An 8,634-nucleotide genomic window follows, 5' to 3' on the forward strand; every position below is an offset into this window, starting at 1 on the left:
TAGATCGTATTTCACAGTTGAAAATGGTAGTATGCCTATTTTTAGAATAAATATAATAAGTGTTTGAGAATAATTTAGACATGTGTATGCATATATAGTATTATTGCTCGTTTAATAAGATAGAGAAGTACCGTACAATTTGCAATACTTCTACAATCTGAATATAAAAATAATTTAAGCTAAATTTTATATATAAAATGAATAACAAAATAATAGCTATAAAAAGTATGCTTTACGATGCTAATCGTTCGTAGAATAATATAAATGCAACGTTGAATGAAGATCACTTATTAATGCCTTTTTATCTGTAGTATTTGACGTCAAATACCACCTAGAAGAAAAACGAATTTGAAATTACAAGAAAAAGCAAAGCGAAAATCAAACAATAAATTAGAAAAATAAAAAGAATGAATAGAAAAAATGCAAACAATCTAACATTTTAATTGATTGTCACCCGAATGAGCCTACAATTAATGACTGACCCAGCCTCTAGTCATTACCCAGCCAGTGCCCATTGGCATAGTTTGGGTGAAGAAATGGTTATTACATCGGATATATGACGAGAATTATTGTAAATACTGACAAGACGCATAAAAGCTCCGATATCTACGGTAACGTTTTTGGTCGATATTTAACGTTAAGATAAGATAAGATTTATTCTTCATTAAATACACATAGAATATTACATGTTATTAATCCCTCAAAGGCTTATTGGCCTATACAAAGAGGGAAGACATATGAATTACAAACTCAGAGATAAAAAACAAAAGAAAATTTAAAATGATCACTTACTCACATATGAAGGAGAGGAAAAGAAAATATAGATAAAATAGAAACTATAGAAAAAATTAGAATAAATAAACTAAATTAATTAATTATATTAAATAGACTCAAAAAGAAAAATAATAATAAAAAAAATATATATATATATATATATATAATTATTACTATAAGCGAATTCCTATCGTCGAAACAGAATTATGTGTATTGTCAGGTAGAACCAACATCATAATAGGTGTTACGATATTATTCATAACTCTTATCCAAGATGTTAAAATATCATAACTTAAGCCATGTACAGCCCTTTTAAGCTTATATTTAAAACTATATAAATCCCAGTTCAATCAGCTCTGCTTTGTTCTGAGGCTAGGTAGCAAAATTGACGTTTATGGGTTATTTCAGTCATAAGGCTTATAAAAATTAGACTGTAATAAAATGGTGCGAAAGCAATAAAATTTAACCCGTCTTCATGAATGCTACTCCTTAGTGAACTATACAAGTTTCAGCAATAAATATTGATAATCATACCTGAGGCCTGGAAGTCATAGTATTTTCAAGCATCCAACGTTAAAAACCCCCTAGAAAAAAAAGAATTCGAAACTACAAGAAAAAAGAAAGCGAAAACCAAACATAAGATTAGAAAAATAATAAGAATGAGGACATAGAAATTAGCACGAAAAATTTACTGTTTTGTTCCAAATACCATGTCTAAGAGGTGACAAAGTTCACACACACTTCCATAAATGTTATTCAAGCAATAACTACAATTATAGTTAGTTAATTTGATTAATTAGTTTGAAGTCTGGGATACCAATTGAAGGGTTGTTTTAAATTATTCTTAAAAACTCAGAAACATTTTAAGACTTTCAAAAAGTTCCCATTTATTAATTTAATTAGTTTCTAATCAACTAATCAATTTTCATTATTTTCTCAGTTAATCTCAGTAACACTGCCAAAAATGATACTGTTCTAAAATTATTAAATTTTTGAAAAATTAAAGTCTTACAAAACCACTGTTTTCAGGGGGGAGGACATAAAATAGCTCAAGAGGGCAAAAATATTATAAAGTCTTTCGTACCATTATATTTATATAATTCATTAAGACGTTAGTAATTCTTAAACTAAAATCTTTCAAAACAAAATCACCAGAAGACCCTTGAAAGACACTAGAATGAAAATTCAAAACGTGGATGAACCAAAAATTGAATTCAATGTGAACATACCGAAACACAACGAACATACCGAATATTCAAATTACTCATAGAACCTCAAACCGTATCAAGACCGTGTCTTAAAGAGTAAGATGTGCAAGAAACGTGGTTCAATCCCACTTTTTAGGGTTATAGTGACAAAAAGGGTGAGATGGCTAGGACACGTTCTATGGATGAATGATGACAGATTGCCGAAGATTGTCCTTGTAAGCCAACTGTCTAGGGCCAAACAAAAGCTGGCCGTTTTTAAATGGCGTGGGAAGATGTCATAAAGAAAGATTTAAGGGAAATGGGAACTTCTTGGGAGGGTGTAAAGAGGGAAGCTTTGAATAGATTGGGATGGAGGAAGAGCATGCGCAGCTGTGTTGGCTTCAGGCAACTTGGTGCTTGAGTGAGCTGTTAATAGTAGAAGCAAGAAAAAATTTCGCGAATAAAACCAAACAAACAAAAATTATCTTTGAGCTTATAATTTTATATTTGAACTAGAATAAGAGAAGCAAAAAAGAATTTTTGATGCAAAGAAACTAAAACTGTCACAAATTCAAATCTACAAACTCCGTGACTAACATACTCCCGGTAGATACCAGATAGCTGAAGTAATTTTAGATCTATAGTCAGTTGGTTTCCAATCATCACAAGCGAGGATATATTTTCTTTTCGTTTTAATACCTGAAGCTTGAAAGCAAGCAAGTCTTTCTCATTACAGATGTTACATTTGGGTAATATGCTTCATTAAAAAGTGGCGTGTTTTATCCTCATTTTGTTAGTATACCCTTTTTCATCTCAATGGCAGAGGAATCAAACTTAAAGTTTCAGGATTTTTGGAGAAGGTGGAGGGGAGGCTGGCATACGGACTCCAAACTATGTATTCTGGTGAGAGGTTAAAATATCTTTTCCGTGGTTCTTCCTATGCACTACAGTTTTTCCTCTTTGTTTTTTAAGCTTGTTGTTGGAAACGATCTTTGTATATTTTATAAGTGCTAAGGATTTAGGTAAAGGGCTAAAGGGCTAAGTTGCAAGTATTGGTTGACATCGAACAAAACAATGAACATCGAATGATTAGTGTACGTCAAAAGGTAACCAGAAAAGGCGTCCCCAGAATGCATAACAACAGATATTAGCCATAAAAGTTTCCCATTAAGGGTAGACTATGACTGGAAGCCTGCAAAATACAAAAAAATGAAAAACAAATTAGAAAGAGAAAATTATAAATGTGAAATACTCGACACCTCTTTGATCATCTCTGCTAGTTCCCTGCTAGGTTAGGATAAGATACTTATTTCAAAAAATCACTATCACAAGCCTTAAAGGGCCAAATTCCGACTTTGGAGTCAAAAATATCAGTAAGAAAAAACAAAAAATTACAAAAATGAAAAAGAAAAATTGAGAATGAATAAGCAGTCGTAAGTCAATACTTTAGCTGTAAAAAGTCGATTAAAAAGATAAAAACTAGTAAAAAAATGTCAGGTAATTTAAAGGAAGATCCTGAAATTTCAGGTGGGATATGATGAAGAAAATGGGGCGATTATTTGAGGACTAAATCGGCATTATCATGGACTTAGAGGTGTTTACTGTCATGTCGAAGTCCGAGGGGTCAATTGAATTGAGGTTGCTCATAGGGCTGGTTATTAAATTTCTGAAGCAAGTTTCGAAAATCGTTAGTTCATCAGCAAATTTCCATGTGTCAGGATAAATATCTAATATTTGACCTATTTAATTTATTTTAATTAACTTAATTTAATTATTCTAATTAATTGGCTAAATAATTTTATTGATTTGAACGTATTTAATGAATATAACTATTTTACGATAGAAAAATGTCTACAGTAGATATATTTCATCATGAGTAAATAATTGAGGTAAATAAACATAATTAGTTATAGAGTACACTAAGTTGCAATTAAGTCTTAGTATTTATGGAAAAATATTACCTTTGGGCTATTCAGTCCTCTTCAATTTTGGCCTTTCGAAATATCAAAGAAAACACAGTCAGAATTGGCAGTAATTGCAATCTATAACAATTATAGTATAGTGTTATAAAAAAAATAAGAACTAGGAGATAGAAAGCCATAGGCTTCAACATAAAATACATAAAATATGTATTTGCATGTGTTTTTGTCTCTCTCACTCTCTAAGCCTGTGTGTCTGGGTGGGTTTGCATGACTGAAATTATGTGTTTGTATGCGTTTTTGTCTCTCTATACTCTCTTTGCCTGTCTGTCTGGGTGGGTGTTTGCTTGTCCAAGTTTCTGTCTATGTGTGTTTGTATGTCTGAAACTATGTAGTTACATGTGTTTTTTGTCTCTTTCACATCTCTAAGACAGTGTGTCTGAGCTGGGTGTTTGCTTCTCCTAGTGCCAGACCAAACTTTAGAAATAAATACCATACTGTAGAAATCATGGACAATCTAAAAAGAAATCATGACTAATACATAGAGATCTAGACAAATTAATAGAAAATCAAGAGTAAACTGTATAAGTCCAGAAAAATCCTATAGAAATCATACGCTATGCATAGACATCCATACAAAATCATTAAAATCAGGGTCAATCCTAGAGATCCAGACCAACCCAAAAGACATCGATACGAAGCTATAGAAACCATGAATGGTCCGTACAAATCTGGAAAAATCCCATAGAAATCCTAACGAATGCATAGGAATTCAGGGGGATTCATTGAAATCATAACCAATGCATAGAAATTCAGACTAATTCATAAAAAAGCCATGGCCAACCCTAGAATTCCATAACAAACCATAAAAATCATGACCAAACTGTATAAATCATGAAAGCTCTTTCAAATGATACATGAATTATTTATTTAACAAAAATCTTCGTTTCTTTTAATGAACACCAAGTAAAGAAACAGAGCCTTCGTGGAATCAGATAAAAGGGAAATCATTGGAAAACTGCTTAGAGGCTAAAAAATGTTGTTGACTCAGTTGTTATCTCAAAAGACAGATGTGAGGGCTGTCACAGGATGCATTGTATTGTTTCACAGACAACCTGAATGATTACGTAATACGAGATAATGCACCATTCTTTTAATTCACGGAATCAATAACTAATAATCAATAATCAATAATCATTACTATAATCAATAATCAGTGCTCAGAACCATTACATTTGAAAAATAATACCTGCCTGGTTGCAGTAATAACAATTTTTGGAGATCGAAATAAGTTTGATTAACCTTCAAAAGAATATGTCTGTCCAGAAAGCATCTCAAATCACCGTGTTATGCAAATTCTCGGAATGATGCCAAAAAAGGTGCCCTGTAACAGATCACTGATAATACTTCGATATATCCAATTGAGAAATCGACTGCGCAAATAACCTTTTATGATGTAGTAACGCTTAACATCAGTTAGCCAACTTCCTGAAAAAATATATTGATTTCCGGGGACATAATAATATCGACGACCAACCATAGAGTACCAGTGAGACGGTCGTATAAGAAAAATTCAAAAACTATGTTCACCAGATTGCATGTCATTTTAAGACACGGAACAAAAGTTGAAGAAAATCTATGTATAAAAATTGGGAGGGGCCTTGTGGGTGAGGGGGCTCCTGGGGTCTTGGGGCTCCTGGAGGGGGGGGCATAGAGTGGGGACTTGAAGCCTTGGTTGGACACATGGGATCCTTGAGTGAGGACATGGAGTCCTGGATGGGGACTGTGGGTTCTAGATGAGAATGTAGGGGCCCAAACTCATGTGCAAGCCCGGTAATACAAAACCGATTTGCATAGTTCCATTAAGCATCAGAAGAATTTTGTCTGTCCAGTATGCATCTCAAATCATCGTGGTATATATATTCTCAGGAGGATGCGATAAGTGATGCTCCAAAACAGATCATTGTTAACACCTATCAAAAATTCAATTGATAAATCGAATTTGCAAATAACTTGTCATGATATTGTGATGCTTAACATCAGTTGGCCAACGTCCCGGTAACAATACATTGATTGTATTAGAATGTATTTCTAAAATTATAATATTTTCAATGGCTTGTTGGCTCAGTCGAGTAACGTGTCGTTCCTTTACCTTAGGAAATCATGGGTCTCACGTTCGACTCCTACATAAAAAACAAATTTCATAAAATCAATGGGAATTTGATTAGAAGGTAAAAAGCGTGTCTTGAAAAAAAAACAGATCACCATCTATAACCAAAGTTAACGATAACGACATCTATGAGTTTGGTTATGTAGTCGGTAGTTTTGGGGGAATCGCCTTTAAACCTTCTTCATGATCTTCGACCACTAAGGAAGAAAAGAGTAGGGCTCTATTCATCTAATGAAAGTACAGTGCCATTACATTACAGTAATGATACCTGCCCAGTTGTATTCATAACCAATAATCAATAGTCGATAACCAATAATTGGTTCGACACCATTAGAGTGCAAAAAAATTTCATCCAATTATTTATCATAATCCATAAAAAAATTTCGTTTATAAGGCATAATGTCGCTTCTAATTCACTTCTAAACATTGGCTTGAGATAACGGGAAGCCCACTTGGAATGTTGGCATTCTTACAGACAATTTCTTATCGGAAAACTTAAGATATGACTGTGTGCTTAAAACAGTTTCCTATATGTCTTGTCAAAATAATACCATTTTTATCGTTGATAAGTCTAGCTTCCAAGGAAATGACTCATCTTATTGTATGGATGGATATGTGCCTTAGTTTATGTGTCTTGTTGTAATGTGTGTCTTTTTGTATGGATGGTTAAGTGTCTTGTTTTATGGATGGTTATTTGTCTTTTTGTATGATGGAGGTACGGTCTTGTTCTAGTAGGGCTCTTGTCGCATGGTGGGACAGGGCTCTTGTCGGAGTAATTGACACCATACTACTAAAATCAACTGAACATTTTTTATCCTTCTTATCATCGATTTTTTTTCAAATTGATTGTCTATGGTCAAAGTTTCAGAGAGAAAATTTGGGTATTTATTTGAATAAAACATCAGAACAAAAACAAATAACAACAGACTTTAAAGAATAAAAATTCAAGAATTTTGACTCCACGTCTGGGAGCCTTTATCAACGGGAAGAAAAGTTAAAGTTAGATTGGATTAAACACCTTGTATAAAGAAAAAGAAAAAACGAAATAAAAAAAAACACAAAAACAAACAAATAAATAAAACTTACATCTTAATAACCTCAAACCAATCATTTTACAGTAAACGCAGTATTTTGGAGGCTATTACGACGTGAGTTTTATTTATTCGTTCGTCTTGTTTGTTTTTCTTTTATCTTTTTCTGTATGTCTTGTGTTGAATTTAATTCAACTTTAATTTTCTCCCCGCTGATAAAAGCTTCCGGACGTGGAGTCAAAATACACGGATTTTTATTATTAAAAGAATATTGGATTTTCTTTTTTTTTTTCGTTGCACTGTTTTATTTAAATAGCCGTTTAAGCTCTTAAATTTTGTAAATGTAAAACTAGTGTGGTTTAAGAAATTATTTATCATCTATGATATCTCTCCTCCCAAACTGTAACACAATATTACCAATATTACTACTGCTACTACTAATCCTAACAACTCACCGCAGCAACGAGCCAATATTTTGTTTTCCACAAAATTTTTGTTCTCCTTTTTATTAATCCCATCTTGTTTGATTGTCATGATTTTCTATTGAATTTCCACTTCTTTGATGGCCATGATTTTCTTATCATCAGTGGTCAGAAGGGGTTAGCTGCTTACATCAAAGGGGAAGAATGATGACCAATTCACCCAATTTTTACTCCCTTCCTTTGACTATGCAAAGCAATGTACTGATACTGTAAGGAGCATGATTACTCAAAGAATACGGATAAAGGGATTAGGGCCTGTTTAACCAAAAGGTGTGTTTGCTAAATTCATGTTTCCCTGCAATTTAAAAAAAAAGGCAGTCTTTTTTGGTCTTCAAAGGTCTCAATACATTTCAAGTGCTAATGACATCAGAATAAAAACAGTTTTTGCCCCTTGACCGATTTTAAATCCTCTCATGCCTGAAGACCGCTTTTTCTATAAGCATTCTTTTTATTGCTTCAAAATTATGACGGCTTAGGGCGGCATTACATTAACGTCAGTGTTGCCACATTTAACAGTGAAAACAAATTAGCTAAAATAATTTCGTAAATTTTGTACTGCTTTTCGTCCGAAAAAAAAAACGTTTGGAAATCTGCTGATTCCAGAAGATAACTACCTAAAGGAAGCTTTTTGATGACAGATGAATCTATTTCTACTACTGCTACTACTAATGCTAATACTACTAATAACTCACCACAGCTTCAAGCCACCTGAAGTCGACACAGCTACGCACGTTCCTCCTCCATCCTAATCTGTTCAAAGCCATTTCGCAAAAAAATGTTTTTTGTGACATCCTTCCGCCCCAACCGTGGACGACCGGATTTCTGTTCAGCCCTAAGTGGTTGGTCAAAAAGGACAATCTTCGGTAATCTGTCACCCTTCTTCAGCAGAATGTGCCCTAGCCGTTTCATCATTTCTCTTATTATAGCCCTAGAAAGTGGATTTGAACCGCTCTTTTCGTACAGCCTACTGTTTGAAATATGGTCAGTCAGCTGGATGGGTACCCAGAAGATATTCGTAGGCAATTCCTCTGGAAAATATCTAGTAAATCTTCATTTGCTTTTCAGAGCACC

This window comes from Artemia sp. Qi Xiang Cuo, chromosome 10, assembly GCF_049724085.1.
Source record: "Artemia sp. Qi Xiang Cuo chromosome 10, ASM4972408v1, whole genome shotgun sequence".
NCBI lineage: Eukaryota > Metazoa > Arthropoda > Branchiopoda > Anostraca > Artemiidae > Artemia > Artemia sp. Qi Xiang Cuo.